This window comes from Pimephales promelas, chromosome 13 (genome assembly GCF_988280905.1).
Source record: "Pimephales promelas chromosome 13, fPimPro1.hap1.1, whole genome shotgun sequence".
Taxonomy (NCBI): domain Eukaryota; kingdom Metazoa; phylum Chordata; class Actinopteri; order Cypriniformes; family Leuciscidae; genus Pimephales; species Pimephales promelas.
The window spans coordinates 5,060,818-5,073,652 of record NC_142781.1 but is presented as its reverse complement, the minus strand read 5'-3'; the positions used below and the strand labels follow the sequence as shown (position 1 = coordinate 5,073,652).

The 12,835-nt window shown below is 46.3% G+C and overlaps 20 non-coding genes across 20 annotated transcripts; all 20 read left to right on the top strand.

The window, feature by feature from the left end:
* Positions 1-686: 686 nt before the first annotated feature.
* On the top strand, positions 687-768 carry trnas-cga (transfer RNA serine (anticodon CGA)). The gene has a single exon. It is a non-coding gene; the product is annotated as a tRNA-Ser (tRNA).
* Positions 769-1,233: 465 nt separating this feature from the next.
* On the top strand, positions 1,234-1,306 carry trnak-uuu (transfer RNA lysine (anticodon UUU)). Its single transcript has one exon. It is a non-coding gene; the product is annotated as a tRNA-Lys (tRNA).
* A 499-nt stretch (positions 1,307-1,805) lies between these two features.
* trnas-uga (transfer RNA serine (anticodon UGA)) lies at positions 1,806-1,887 on the top strand. The gene has a single exon. It is a non-coding gene; the product is annotated as a tRNA-Ser (tRNA).
* A 441-nt stretch (positions 1,888-2,328) lies between these two features.
* trnas-uga (transfer RNA serine (anticodon UGA)) lies at positions 2,329-2,410 on the top strand. Its single transcript has one exon. It is a non-coding gene; the product is annotated as a tRNA-Ser (tRNA).
* A 773-nt stretch (positions 2,411-3,183) lies between these two features.
* On the top strand, positions 3,184-3,265 carry trnas-uga (transfer RNA serine (anticodon UGA)). Its single transcript has one exon. It is a non-coding gene; the product is annotated as a tRNA-Ser (tRNA).
* A 465-nt stretch (positions 3,266-3,730) lies between these two features.
* Positions 3,731-3,803, top strand: trnak-uuu (transfer RNA lysine (anticodon UUU)). Its single transcript has one exon. It is a non-coding gene; the product is annotated as a tRNA-Lys (tRNA).
* A 499-nt stretch (positions 3,804-4,302) lies between these two features.
* trnas-uga (transfer RNA serine (anticodon UGA)) lies at positions 4,303-4,384 on the top strand. Its single transcript has one exon. It is a non-coding gene; the product is annotated as a tRNA-Ser (tRNA).
* Positions 4,385-4,825: 441 nt separating this feature from the next.
* trnas-uga (transfer RNA serine (anticodon UGA)) lies at positions 4,826-4,907 on the top strand. The gene has a single exon. It is a non-coding gene; the product is annotated as a tRNA-Ser (tRNA).
* Positions 4,908-5,680: 773 nt separating this feature from the next.
* trnas-cga (transfer RNA serine (anticodon CGA)) lies at positions 5,681-5,762 on the top strand. The gene has a single exon. It is a non-coding gene; the product is annotated as a tRNA-Ser (tRNA).
* Positions 5,763-6,227: 465 nt separating this feature from the next.
* On the top strand, positions 6,228-6,300 carry trnak-uuu (transfer RNA lysine (anticodon UUU)). The gene has a single exon. It is a non-coding gene; the product is annotated as a tRNA-Lys (tRNA).
* Positions 6,301-6,800: 500 nt separating this feature from the next.
* trnas-uga (transfer RNA serine (anticodon UGA)) lies at positions 6,801-6,882 on the top strand. The gene has a single exon. It is a non-coding gene; the product is annotated as a tRNA-Ser (tRNA).
* Positions 6,883-7,323: 441 nt separating this feature from the next.
* trnas-uga (transfer RNA serine (anticodon UGA)) lies at positions 7,324-7,405 on the top strand. Its single transcript has one exon. It is a non-coding gene; the product is annotated as a tRNA-Ser (tRNA).
* Positions 7,406-8,178: 773 nt separating this feature from the next.
* Positions 8,179-8,260, top strand: trnas-cga (transfer RNA serine (anticodon CGA)). The gene has a single exon. It is a non-coding gene; the product is annotated as a tRNA-Ser (tRNA).
* A 465-nt stretch (positions 8,261-8,725) lies between these two features.
* Positions 8,726-8,798, top strand: trnak-uuu (transfer RNA lysine (anticodon UUU)). Its single transcript has one exon. It is a non-coding gene; the product is annotated as a tRNA-Lys (tRNA).
* A 500-nt stretch (positions 8,799-9,298) lies between these two features.
* On the top strand, positions 9,299-9,380 carry trnas-uga (transfer RNA serine (anticodon UGA)). The gene has a single exon. It is a non-coding gene; the product is annotated as a tRNA-Ser (tRNA).
* Positions 9,381-9,821: 441 nt separating this feature from the next.
* Positions 9,822-9,903, top strand: trnas-uga (transfer RNA serine (anticodon UGA)). Its single transcript has one exon. It is a non-coding gene; the product is annotated as a tRNA-Ser (tRNA).
* A 774-nt stretch (positions 9,904-10,677) lies between these two features.
* trnas-cga (transfer RNA serine (anticodon CGA)) lies at positions 10,678-10,759 on the top strand. The gene has a single exon. It is a non-coding gene; the product is annotated as a tRNA-Ser (tRNA).
* A 465-nt stretch (positions 10,760-11,224) lies between these two features.
* On the top strand, positions 11,225-11,297 carry trnak-uuu (transfer RNA lysine (anticodon UUU)). Its single transcript has one exon. It is a non-coding gene; the product is annotated as a tRNA-Lys (tRNA).
* A 499-nt stretch (positions 11,298-11,796) lies between these two features.
* Positions 11,797-11,878, top strand: trnas-uga (transfer RNA serine (anticodon UGA)). The gene has a single exon. It is a non-coding gene; the product is annotated as a tRNA-Ser (tRNA).
* Positions 11,879-12,319: 441 nt separating this feature from the next.
* On the top strand, positions 12,320-12,401 carry trnas-uga (transfer RNA serine (anticodon UGA)). The gene has a single exon. It is a non-coding gene; the product is annotated as a tRNA-Ser (tRNA).
* The last annotated feature ends 434 nt before the right edge of the window (positions 12,402-12,835 follow it).

Below are 12,835 nucleotides of genomic sequence, written 5' to 3'. Positions count from 1 at the left end.
CGGGCAACCCACATCCCCTTTCAGACTTGAAGTGAGCACTGTTTCAAAAGGCTCAGATCAACGCAGATTTTGGATATTCTATTCAGGCAATCGGAGCAATGGCTTTGGCATCCCCGATAACTTCAAAGCCTTCACAGCGTGCAGCTCAAGAGTTGGCGCATTCTATTTTGTGGAGAATCTTGCATATTAGTGTTCTAAAAATGTCGGAATTGTTCTCTCTTACATAGTGAAACAGAATCCTAGTCATTATGTACCAATTACTTATTTGTCCAAACCACTTTAGAGTTAGCAACTGGCCATGAAAAAAAAGATCACTCTTTCAATGTCAGTGTTCCTAGCTTTCCAGGAGCAGCCTACTTCTCTTGTCCCTTTACACATTGTGGCCTTACTCATTTACTGCCACAAATTTTAAGCTGACAAAGCAGGAACACTTCATGGAGAAAGTGCTGTTAAATCCCAGAGGTGCTTGCAGCTTGTTTGGTACTTTGTGTTGTGCCTGCAGCATCCCCAGTCCAAATCCGGATCACGACACCCTGTTCGTCTAGGTGAAGACATCGTTGAACTCCCTTTTGCCATCACAATACTTTAGACGAGTGCATCCTCTGCTGCCCGCATTCGCGTTGATGGTTGGCCCCAGTGTCCTCTCACATCCAGACAAGAAAACAGCATGTGACGGAAAGGCAGGAGTAGTCGTGGCCGAGAGGTTAAGGCGATGGACTCGAAATCCATTGGGGTTTCCCCGCGCAGGTTCGAACCCTGCCGACTACGCGGATCCTTGTTACTTTGTCAGTTTGCGAGATGAGTTGTGAAGTCCAGGAGCTGTGTACAATCTGGATGTTTCACATGCAGTCCTTAAAATGGGAAACCCACATCTCTTTTCAAGATTGAAGTGAGGACAGTTTCAAAAGTCTCAGATCAAACATGACTTTGGCCATTCTCTTCAGGCAATCTGATTTTTGAAATGTCGGATTTGTTCTCTCTTGGCACCGTGAAACTCATTATGTACCAATTACTTGTTTGTCCAAACCACTTTAGAGTTAGCAACCGGCCATGAAAAAAAGAACACTCTTTCAATGTCAGTGTTCCTAGCTTGCCAGCAGCAGACAACCTCTCTTGTGCCTATATACATTGTGGTCTTCATCATTTAATGCCACAAATTTTAAGCTGGCAAAGCAGGAACACTTTATGGAGAAAGTGCTGTTAAATCCTTGAGGTGCCTGTGCTTTGGTAAGAGCCTGGATAGCTCAGTCGGTAGAGCATCAGACTTTTAATCTGAGGGTCCAGGGTTCAAGTCCCTGTTCGGGCGAAGCTCTGTCGGTTTGTTGCAGACCTCCCCTAATCATTTGCTGTGCTCTCTTACCAGCGTTTGAGGGACGTGGGCTTCCTCTTCAAGAATATATGTGGCGATGTGTTGCTTCCAAACATTTGGTGTTGTTTTGCCTTCTGTAATGCTTGGTTGCTTTCTCAGAAAACAGTGGTGGGGGACTTCAGAGAAATGAGCTGAAGCTTGCTGTTGACTCTGTACGTTCAGTCACTTCTGAGCGGTTGTGCGCAGGCCTGAGTGAGTGGTTTGCTTTCTCTGTATAGTGTTTACTACTTTTTGTTGTGCCCGCAGCATCCCCAGTCCAAATCCGGATCACGACACTCTTTTTCGCTAAGTGAAGACGTCGTTGAATTCCTTTTTGCCATCACAGTATTTTAGCCGAGTGCATCCTCTGCTGCTCGCGTTCGCATCGATGGTTGGCCCCAGTGTCCTCTGTTGCTCACATCCAGAAAAGAAAACAGCATGTGACACAAAAGTAGGAGTAGTCGTGGCCGAGAGGTTAAGGCGATGGACTTGAAATCCATTGGGGTCTCCCCGCGCAGGTTCGAACCCTGCTGACTACGTAGATCCTCGCCACTTTGCCTGTGTGCGAAAGGAATTGTGATGTCCAAGAGCTGTGTACAACCTGGCTTTTTCTATTCATATGCAGCACTTAAAATTGGCAACCCACATCTCCTTTCAGACTTGAAGTGAGCACCGTTTCAAAAGGCTCAGATCAACGGTGATTTTGGATATTCTATTCAGGCAATCGGAGCAATGTCTTTGGCATCCCAGATAACTTTCTCTGTATAGTGTTTGGTACTTTTTGTTCTGCCCTCAGCATCCCCAGTCAAAATCCGGATCACGACACCATTTTCGTCTAGGTGAAGACGTCGTTGAACTCCTCTTTGCCATCACAGTATTTCAGCCGAGTGCATCCGATGCTGCTCGCATTCACATTGATGGTTGGCCCCTGTGTCCTCTCACATCCAGACAAGAAAATAGCATGTGACCAGACAGCAGGAGTAGTCGTGGCCGAGAGGTTAAGGCGATGGACTTGAAATCCATTGGGGTCTCCCCGCGCAGGTTCGAACCCTGCCGACTACGTGGATGTTTGTCTGTTTGCGCAAGGAACTGTGATATCCAGGAGCTGTATACAACCTGTATTTTTCTATTCATATGCAGCACATAAAACGGGCAACCCACATCCCCTTTCAGACTTGAAGTGAGCACTGTTTCAAAAGGCTCAGATCAACGCAGATTTTGGATATTCTATTCAGGCAATCGGAGCAATGGCTTTGGCATCCCCGATAACTTCAAAGCCTTCACAGCGTGCAGCTCAAGAGTTGGCGCATTCTATTTTGTGGAGAATCTTGCATATTAGTGTTCTAAAAATGTCGGAATTGTTCTCTCTTACATAGTGAAACAGAATCCTAGTCATTATGTACCAATTACTTATTTGTCCAAACCACTTTAGAGTTAGCAACTGGCCATGAAAAAAAAGATCACTCTTTCAATGTCAGTGTTCCTAGCTTTCCAGGAGCAGCCTACTTCTCTTGTCCCTTTACACATTGTGGCCTTACTCATTTACTGCCACAAATTTTAAGCTGACAAAGCAGGAACACTTCATGGAGAAAGTGCTGTTAAATCCCAGAGGTGCTTGCAGCTTGTTTGGTACTTTGTGTTGTGCCTGCAGCATCCCCAGTCCAAATCCGGATCACGACACCCTGTTCGTCTAGGTGAAGACATCGTTGAACTCCCTTTTGCCATCACAGTACTTTAGACGAGTGCATCCTCTGCTGCCCGCATTCGCGTTGATGGTTGGCCCCAGTGTCCTCTCACATCCAGACAAGAAAACAGCATGTGACGGAAAGGCAGGAGTAGTCGTGGCCGAGAGGTTAAGGCGATGGACTCGAAATCCATTGGGGTTTCCCCGCGCAGGTTCGAACCCTGCCGACTACGCGGATCCTTGTTACTTTGTCAGTTTGCGAGATGAGTTGTGAAGTCCAGGAGCTGTGTACAATCTGGATGTTTCACATGCAGTCCTTAAAATGGGAAACCCACATCTCTTTTCAAGATTGAAGTGAGGACAGTTTCAAAAGTCTCAGATCAAACATGACTTTGGCCATTCTCTTCAGGCAATCTGATTTTTGAAATGTCGGATTTGTTCTCTCTTGGCATCGTGAAACTCATTATGTACCAATTACTTGTTTGTCCAAACCACTTTAGAGTTAGCAACCGGCCATGAAAAAAAGAACACTCTTTCAATGTCAGTGTTCCTAGCTTGCCAGCAGCAGACAACCTCTCTTGTGCCTATATACATTGTGGTCTTCATCATTTAATGCCACAAATTTTAAGCTGGCAAAGCAGGAACACTTTATGGAGAAAGTGCTGTTAAATCCCTGAGGTGCCTGTGCTTTGGTAAGAGCCCGGATAGCTCAGTCGGTAGAGCATCAGACTTTTAATCTGAGGGTCCAGGGTTCAAGTCCCTGTTCGGGCGAAGCTCTGTTGGTTTGTTGCAGACCTCCCCTAATCATTTGCTGTGCTCTCTTACCAGCGTTTGAGGGACGTGGGCTTCCTCTTCAAGAATATATGTGGCGATGTGTTGCTTCCAAACATTTGGTGTTGTTTTGCCTTCTGTAATGCTTGGTTGCTTTCTCAGAAAACAGTGGTGGGGGACTTCAGAGAAATGAGCTGAAGCTTGCTGTTGACTCTGTACGTTCAGTCACTTCTGAGCGGTTGTGCGCAGGCCTGAGTGAGTGGTTTGCTTTCTCTGTATAGTGTTTACTACTTTTTGTTGTGCCCGCAGCATCCCCAGTCCAAATCCGGATCACGACACTCTTTTTCGCTAAGTGAAGACGTCGTTGAATTCCTTTTTGCCATCACAGTATTTTAGCCGAGTGCATCCTCTGCTGCTCGCGTTCGCATCGATGGTTGGCCCCAGTGTCCTCTGTTGCTCACATCCAGAAAAGAAAACAGCATGTGACACAAAAGTAGGAGTAGTCGTGGCCGAGAGGTTAAGGCGATGGACTTGAAATCCATTGGGGTCTCCCCGCGCAGGTTCGAACCCTGCCGACTACGTAGATCCTCGCCACTTTGCCTGTGTGCGAAAGGAATTGTGATGTCCAAGAGCTGTGTACAACCTGGCTTTTTCTATTCATATGCAGCACTTAAAATTGGCAACCCACATCTCCTTTCAGACTTGAAGTGAGCACCGTTTCAAAAGGCTCAGATCAACGGTGATTTTGGATATTCTATTCAGGCAATCGGAGCAATGTCTTTGGCATCCCAGATAACTTTCTCTGTATAGTGTTTGGTACTTTTTGTTCTGCCCTCAGCATCCCCAGTCAAAATCCGGATCACGACACCATTTTCGTCTAGGTGAAGACGTCGTTGAACTCCTCTTTGCCATCACAGTATTTCAGCCGAGTGCATCCGATGCTGCTCGCATTCACATTGATGGTTGGCCCCTGTGTCCTCTCACATCCAGACAAGAAAATAGCATGTGACCAGACAGCAGGAGTAGTCGTGGCCGAGAGGTTAAGGCGATGGACTTGAAATCCATTGGGGTCTCCCCGCGCAGGTTCGAACCCTGCCGACTACGTGGATGTTTGTCTGTTTGCGCAAGGAACTGTGATATCCAGGAGCTGTATACAACCTGTATTTTTCTATTCATATGCAGCACATAAAACGGGCAACCCACATCCCCTTTCAGACTTGAAGTGAGCACTGTTTCAAAAGGCTCAGATCAACGCAGATTTTGGATATTCTATTCAGGCAATCGGAGCAATGGCTTTGGCATCCCCGATAACTTCAAAGCCTTCACAGCGTGCAGCTCAAGAGTTGGCGCATTCTATTTTGTGGAGAATCTTGCATATTAGTGTTCTAAAAATGTCGGAATTGTTCTCTCTTACATAGTGAAACAGAATCCTAGTCATTATGTACCAATTACTTATTTGTCCAAACCACTTTAGAGTTAGCAACTGGCCATGAAAAAAAAGATCACTCTTTCAATGTCAGTGTTCCTAGCTTTCCAGGAGCAGCCTACTTCTCTTGTCCCTTTACACATTGTGGCCTTACTCATTTACTGCCACAATTTTTAAGCTGACAAAGCAGGAACACTTCATGGAGAAAGTGCTGTTAAATCCCAGAGGTGCTTGCACCTTGTTTGGTACTTTGTGTTGTGCCTGCAGCATCCCCAGTCCAAATCCGGATCACGACACCCTGTTCGTCTAGGTGAAGACATCGTTGAACTCCCTTTTGCCATCACAGTACTTTAGACGAGTGCATCCTCTGCTGCCCGCATTCGCGTTGATGGTTGGCCCCAGTGTCCTCTCACATCCAGACAAGAAAACAGCATGTGACGGAAAGGCAGGAGTAGTCGTGGCCGAGAGGTTAAGGCGATGGACTCGAAATCCATTGGGGTTTCCCCGCGCAGGTTCGAACCCTGCCGACTACGCGGATCCTTGTTACTTTGTCAGTTTGCGAGATGAGTTGTGAAGTCCAGGAGCTGTGTACAATCTGGATGTTTCACATGCAGTCCTTAAAATGGGAAACCCACATCTCTTTTCAAGATTGAAGTGAGGACAGTTTCAAAAGTCTCAGATCAAACATGACTTTGGCCATTCTCTTCAGGCAATCTGATTTTTGAAATGTCGGATTTGTTCTCTCTTGGCATCGTGAAACTCATTATGTACCAATTACTTGTTTGTCCAAACCACTTTAGAGTTAGCAACCGGCCATGAAAAAAAGAACACTCTTTCAATGTCAGTGTTCCTAGCTTGCCAGCAGCAGACAACCTCTCTTGTGCCTATATACATTGTGGTCTTCATCATTTAATGCCACAAATTTTAAGCTGGCAAAGCAGGAACACTTTATGGAGAAAGTGCTGTTAAATCCCTGAGGTGCCTGTGCTTTGGTAAGAGCCCGGATAGCTCAGTCGGTAGAGCATCAGACTTTTAATCTGAGGGTCCAGGGTTCAAGTCCCTGTTCGGGCGAAGCTCTGTCGGTTTGTTGCAGACCTCCCCTAATCATTTGCTGTGCTCTCTTACCAGCGTTTGAGGGACGTGGGCTTCCTCTTCAAGAATATATGTGGCGATGTGTTGCTTCCAAACATTTGGTGTTGTTTTGCCTTCTGTAATGCTTGGTTGCTTTCTCAGAAAACAGTGGTGGGGGACTTCAGAGAAATGAGCTGAAGCTTGCTGTTGACTCTGTACGTTCAGTCACTTCTAAGCGGTTGTGCGCAGGCCTGAGTGAGTGGTTTGCTTTCTCTGTATAGTGTTTACTACTTTTTGTTGTGCCCGCAGCATCCCCAGTCCAAATCCGGATCACGACACTCTTTTTCGCTAAGTGAAGACGTCGTTGAATTCCTTTTTGCCATCACAGTATTTTAGCCGAGTGCATCCTCTGCTGCTCGCGTTCGCATCGATTGGTTGGCCCCAGTGTCCTCTGTTGCTCACATCCAGAAAAGAAAACAGCATGTGACACAAAAGTAGGAGTAGTCGTGGCCGAGAGGTTAAGGCGATGGACTTGAAATCCATTGGGGTCTCCCCGCGCAGGTTCGAACCCTGCCGACTACGTAGATCCTCGCCACTTTGCCTGTGTGCGAAAGGAATTGTGATGTCCAAGAGCTGTGTACAACCTGGCTTTTTCTATTCATATGCAGCACTTAAAATTGGCAACCCACATCTCCTTTCAGACTTGAAGTGAGCACCGTTTCAAAAGGCTCAGATCAACGGTGATTTTGGATATTCTATTCAGGCAATCGGAGCAATGTCTTTGGCATCCCAGATAACTTTCTCTGTATAGTGTTTTGTACTTTTTGTTCTGCCCTCAGCATCCCCAGTCAAAATCCGGATCACGACACCATTTTCGTCTAGGTGAAGACGTCGTTGAACTCCTCTTTGCCATCACAGTATTTCAGCCGAGTGCATCCGATGCTGCTCGCATTCACATTGATGGTTGGCCCCTGTGTCCTCTCACATCCAGACAAGAAAATAGCATGTGACCAGACAGCAGGAGTAGTCGTGGCCGAGTGGTTAAGGCGATGGACTTGAAATCCATTGGGGTCTCCCCGCGCAGGTTCGAACCCTGCCGACTACGTGGATGTTTGTCTGTTTGCGCAAGGAACTGTGATATCCAGGAGCTGTATACAACCTGTATTTTTCTATTCATATGCAGCACATAAAACGGGCAACCCACATCCCCTTTCAGACTTGAAGTGAGCACTGTTTCAAAAGGCTCAGATCAACGCAGATTTTGGATATTCTATTCAGGCAATCGGAGCAATGGCTTTGGCATCCCCGATAACTTCAAAGCCTTCACAGCGTGCAGCTCAAGAGTTGGCGCATTCTATTTTGTGGAGAATCTTGCATATTAGTGTTCTAAAAATGTCGGAATTGTTCTCTCTTACATAGTGAAACAGAATCCTAGTCATTATGTACCAATTACTTATTTGTCCAAACCACTTTAGAGTTAGCAACTGGCCATGAAAAAAAAGATCACTCTTTCAATGTCAGTGTTCCTAGCTTTCCAGGAGCAGCCTACTTCTCTTGTCCCTTTACACATTGTGGCCTTACTCATTTACTGCCACAATTTTTAAGCTGACAAAGCAGGAACACTTCATGGAGAAAGTGCTGTTAAATCCCAGAGGTGCTTGCACCTTGTTTGGTACTTTGTGTTGTGCCTGCAGCATCCCCAGTCCAAATCCGGATCACGACACCCTGTTCGTCTAGGTGAAGACATCGTTGAACTCCCTTTTGCCATCACAGTACTTTAGACGAGTGCATCCTCTGCTGCCCGCATTCGCGTTGATGGTTGGCCCCAGTGTCCTCTCACATCCAGACAAGAAAACAGCATGTGACGGAAAGGCAGGAGTAGTCGTGGCCGAGAGGTTAAGGCGATGGACTCGAAATCCATTGGGGTTTCCCCGCGCAGGTTCGAACCCTGCCGACTACGCGGATCCTTGTTACTTTGTCAGTTTGCGAGATGAGTTGTGAAGTCCAGGAGCTGTTTACAATCTGGATGTTTCACATGCAGTCCTTAAAATGGGAAACCCACATCTCTTTTCAAGATTGAAGTGAGGACAGTTTCAAAAGTCTCAGATCAAACATGACTTTGGCCATTCTCTTCAGGCAATCTGATTTTTGAAATGTCGGATTTGTTCTCTCTTGGCATCGTGAAACTCATTATGTACCAATTACTTGTTTGTCCAAACCACTTTAGAGTTAGCAACCGGCCATGAAAAAAAGAACACTCTTTCAATGTCAGTGTTCCTAGCTTGCCAGCAGCAGACAACCTCTCTTGTGCCTATATACATTGTGGTCTTCATCATTTAATGCCACAAATTTTAAGCTGGCAAAGCAGGAACACTTTATGGAGAAAGTGCTGTTAAATCCCTGAGGTGCCTGTGCTTTGGTAAGAGCCCGGATAGCTCAGTCGGTAGAGCATCAGACTTTTAATCTGAGGGTCCAGGGTTCAAGTCCCTGTTCGGGCGAAGCTCTGTCGGTTTGTTGCAGACCTCCCCTAATCATTTGCTGTGCTCTCTTACCAGCGTTTGAGGGACGTGGGCTTCCTCTTCAAGAATATATGTGGCGATGTGTTGCTTCCAAACATTTGGTGTTGTTTTGCCTTCTGTAATGCTTGGTTGCTTTCTCAGAAAACAGTGGTGGGGGACTTCAGAGAAATGAGCTGAAGCTTGCTGTTGACTCTGTACGTTCAGTCACTTCTAAGCGGTTGTGCGCAGGCCTGAGTGAGTGGTTTGCTTTCTCTGTATAGTGTTTACTACTTTTTGTTGTGCCCGCAGCATCCCCAGTCCAAATCCGGATCACGACACTCTTTTTCGCTAAGTGAAGACGTCGTTGAATTCCTTTTTGCCATCACAGTATTTTAGCCGAGTGCATCCTCTGCTGCTCGCGTTCGCATCGATTGGTTGGCCCCAGTGTCCTCTGTTGCTCACATCCAGAAAAGAAAACAGCATGTGACACAAAAGTAGGAGTAGTCGTGGCCGAGAGGTTAAGGCGATGGACTTGAAATCCATTGGGGTCTCCCCGCGCAGGTTCGAACCCTGCCGACTACGTAGATCCTCGCCACTTTGCCTGTGTGCGAAAGGAATTGTGATGTCCAAGAGCTGTGTACAACCTGGCTTTTTCTATTCATATGCAGCACTTAAAATTGGCAACCCACATCTCCTTTCAGACTTGAAGTGAGCACCGTTTCAAAAGGCTCAGATCAACGGTGATTTTGGATATTCTATTCAGGCAATCGGAGCAATGTCTTTGGCATCCCAGATAACTTTCTCTGTATAGTGTTTTGTACTTTTTGTTCTGCCCTCAGCATCCCCAGTCAAAATCCGGATCACGACACCATTTTCGTCTAGGTGAAGACGTCGTTGAACTCCTCTTTGCCATCACAGTATTTCAGCCGAGTGCATCCGATGCTGCTCGCATTCACATTGATGGTTGGCCCCTGTGTCCTCTCACATCCAGACAAGAAAATAGCATGTGACCAGACAGCAGGAGTAGTCGTGGCCGAGTGGTTAAGGCGATGGACTTGAAATCCATTGGGGTCTCCCCGCGCAGGTTCGAACCCTGCCGACTACGTGGATGTTTGTCTGTTTGCGCAAGGAACTGTGATATCCAGGAGCTGTATACAACCTGTATTTTTCTATTCATATGCAGCACATAAAACGGGCAACCCACATCCCCTTTCAGACTTGAAGTGAGCACTGTTTCAAAAGGCTCAGATCAACGCAGATTTTGGATATTCTATTCAGGCAATCGGAGCAATGGCTTTGGCATCCCCGATAACTTCAAAGCCTTCACAGCGTGCAGCTCAAGAGTTGGCGCATTCTATTTTGTGGAGAATCTTGCATATTAGTGTTCTAAAAATGTCGGAATTGTTCTCTCTTACATAGTGAAACAGAATCCTAGTCATTATGTACCAATTACTTATTTGTCCAAACCACTTTAGAGTTAGCAACTGGCCATGAAAAAAAAAGATCACTCTTTCAATGTCAGTGTTCCTAGCTTTCCAGGAGCAGCCTACTTCTCTTGTCCCTTTACACATTGTGGCCTTACTCATTTACTGCCACAAATTTTAAGCTGACAAAGCAGGAACACTTCATGGAGAAAGTGCTGTTAAATCCCAGAGGTGCTTGCACCTTGTTTGGTACTTTGTGTTGTGCCTGCAGCATCCCCAGTCCAAATCCGGATCACGACACCCTGTTCGTCTAGGTGAAGACATCGTTGAACTCCCTTTTGCCATCACAGTACTTTAGACGAGTGCATCCTCTGCTGCCCGCATTCGCGTTGATGGTTGGCCCCAGTGTCCTCTCACATCCAGACAAGAAAACAGCATGTGACGGAAAGGCAGGAGTAGTCGTGGCCGAGAGGTTAAGGCGATGGACTCGAAATCCATTGGGGTTTCCCCGCGCAGGTTCGAACCCTGCCGACTACGCGGATCCTTGTTACTTTGTCAGTTTGCGAGATGAGTTGTGAAGTCCAGGAGCTGTGTACAATCTGGATGTTTCACATGCAGTCCTTAAAATGGGAAACCCACATCTCTTTTCAAGATTGAAGTGAGGACAGTTTCAAAAGTCTCAGATCAAACATGACTTTGGCCATTCTCTTCAGGCAATCTGATTTTTGAAATGTCGGATTTGTTCTCTCTTGGCATCGTGAAACTCATTATGTACCAATTACTTGTTTGTCCAAACCACTTTAGAGTTAGCAACCGGCCATGAAAAAAAGAACACTCTTTCAATGTCAGTGTTCCTAGCTTGCCAGCAGCAGACAACCTCTCTTGTGCCTATATACATTGTGGTCTTCATCATTTAATGCCACAAATTTTAAGCTGGCAAAGCAGGAACACTTTATGGAGAAAGTGCTGTTAAATCCCTGAGGTGCCTGTGCTTTGGTAAGAGCACGGATAGCTCAGTCGGTAAAGCATCAGACTTTTAATCTGAGGGTCCAGGGTTCAAGTCCCTGTTCGGGCGAAGCTCTGTCGGTTTGTTGCAGACCTCCCCTAATCATTTGCTGTGCTCTCTTACCAGCGTTTGAGGGACGTGGGCTTCCTCTTCAAGAATATATGTGGCGATGTGTTGCTTCCAAACATTTGGTGTTGTTTTGCCTTCTGTAATGCTTGGTTGCTTTCTCAGAAAACAGTGGTGGGGGACTTCAGAGAAATGAGCTGAAGCTTGCTGTTGACTCTGTACGTTCAGTCACTTCTAAGCGGTTGTGCGCAGGCCTGAGTGAGTGGTTTGCTTTCTCTGTATAGTGTTTACTACTTTTGTTGTGCCCGCAGCATCCCCAGTCCAAATCCGGATCACGACACTCTTTTTCGCTAAGTGAAGACGTCGTTGAATTCCTTTTTGCCATCACAGTATTTTAGCCGAGTGCATCCTCTGCTGCTCGCGTTCGCATCGATTGGTTGGCCCCAGTGTCCTCTGTTGCTCACATCCAGAAAAGAAAACAGCATGTGACACAAAAGTAGGAGTAGTCGTGGCCGAGAGGTTAAGGCGATGGACTTGAAATCCATTGGGGTCTCCCCGCGCAGGTTCGAACCCTGCCGACTACGTAGATCCTCGCCACTTTGCCTGTGTGCGAAAGGAATTGTGATGTCCAAGAGCTGTGTACAACCTGGCTTTTTCTATTCATATGCAGCACTTAAAATTGGCAACCCACATCTCCTTTCAGACTTGAAGTGAGCACCGTTTCAAAAGGCTCAGATCAACGGTGATTTTGGATATTCTATTCAGGCAATCGGAGCAATGTCTTTGGCATCCCAGATAACTTTCTCTGTATAGTGTTTTGTACTTTTTGTTCTGCCCTCAGCATCCCCAGTCAAAATCCGGATCACGACACCATTTTCGTCTAGGTGAAGACGTCGTTGAACTCCTCTTTGCCATCACAGTATTTCAGCCGAGTGCATCCGATGCTGCTCGCATTCACATTGATGGTTGGCCCCTGTGTCCTCTCACATCCAGACAAGAAAATAGCATGTGACCAGACAGCAGGAGTAGTCGTGGCCGAGAGGTTAAGGCGATGGACTTGAAATCCATTGGGGTCTCCCCGCGCAGGTTCGAACCCTGCCGACTACGTGGATGTTTGTCTGTTTGCGCAAGGAACTGTGATATCCAGGAGCTGTATACAACCTGTATTTTTCTATTCATATGCAGCACATAAAACGGGCAACCCACATCCCCTTTCAGACTTGAAGTGAGCACTGTTTCAAAAGGCTCAGATCAACGCAGATTTTGGATATTCTATTCAGGCAATCGGAGCAATGGCTTTGGCATCCCCGATAACTTCAAAGCCTTCACAGCGTGCAGCTCAAGAGTTGGCGCATTCTATTTTGTGGAGAATCTTGCATATTAGTGTTCTAAAAATGTCGGAATTGTTCTCTCTTACATAGTGAAACAGAATCCTAGTCATTATGTACCAATTACTTATTTGTCCAAACCACTTTAGAGTTAGCAACTGGCCATGAAAAAAAGATCACTCTTTCAATGTCAGTGTTCCTAGCTTTCCAGGA